Source organism: Puma concolor, chromosome C2 (assembly GCF_028749965.1).
Source record: "Puma concolor isolate L17-30 chromosome C2, mPumCon1.1.hap2, whole genome shotgun sequence".
NCBI lineage: Eukaryota > Metazoa > Chordata > Mammalia > Carnivora > Felidae > Puma > Puma concolor.
In genome coordinates, this window is record NC_141675.1 from 55916204 (window position 1) to 55917349 (window position 1146).

The 1146-nt window shown below is 39.5% G+C and overlaps 1 pseudogene; it reads right to left on the reverse strand.

Annotated features, from left to right (window-relative positions):
• Positions 1–853: 853 nt before the first annotated feature.
• Positions 854–925, reverse strand: LOC112850655 (U4 spliceosomal RNA; annotated as a pseudogene).
• Between the last annotated feature and the right edge of the window lie 221 nt (positions 926–1146).

Below are 1146 nucleotides of genomic sequence, written 5' to 3' on the forward strand. Positions count from 1 at the left end.
AAAAATTAAAAAAAAAAGGAGGGTCATCTCTTTCTGGATCACAGCTGACCATGGGTAACTGAAACTGTGGGATAGTGAAACCATGACTAGGAGGAGACTATTGTAATAACACTTCTTTATTGGAGGAATTGCATGAGTGAATTCCATGGTCATGGGTGTTGGTTTTCTACTTTGGGGGTAGTTACAAGGTGTGTAACCCCATTGAATCTCTTGGCTTTCAGGTCTATCCCCAGAGATGCCTCCATTCTCCCTTGTCTCTATTATTCTTCTATTGCCTTTCTGTTTTGTGGACCTCCAAGACCACCCACATATTTGGTGATTTGCTAGGATTCACAGATTTCAGCATCATACTCATAGTTAAGATTTATTACAGCAGCATAGTAAGGATGTACAGCTATATCAGTAAAAACACATCTGAAAAATCACATCAGGCAGAGTCTGGAGAAATCCCTGGACTGGCTTCTTGTGCCCTTTGCCTTCCGTGAGGGGTCACATACATCATACTCTCCTGCAGTAAAAATACATCAACACCTGTCCAGGGAAGGCTGTTTGTGATTCATTCATGGTTTTCCCTAGAAGTTGATCACAGAGGCACCCAGGCCAACCAAAGTCCAGACTGTAAGATTCTAAAGAAGGTTCTGACCATAAAAAGATGAAAACAAAACTTTTTGTAAACAGTCTTGGCAAGCTGGCACAGCAGTCAGACCTTACCAATTAGTGAGTATTTTAAAAACTAAGTTTCCAGATGCCAGTCAAAGTCCAGTCTTAAAAACAAGACCTTCTAAAGGTAACAGCCTCAGGGCAAATGTGTTAGCTTTTCCCTGCAAACTTTTCTACCTCAGTTATGGATTGCTTTGGTGTCAATTAGCAATAATCACACCTCAGATAAACCTCATTGGCTACAATACTGCCATTGGGCAAAGCTATTTATGGATTGCTTTGGAACCAATAATTTAGTTTTATTTCCTAAAGACATATTTGATGTTTGTCCACTAACTTCCATGACCTTCAATTTCCTCACTTGGAAAATGGGCTTGGAATCCAGCTACTAGTAATCTGGCACAAATTTAGTTCAAGGCACTTTGGTAAAAAGTAGGTTGGTTGGAATGGCAATTTTATTTAAAATGAATACCTTTCCAAAAATCA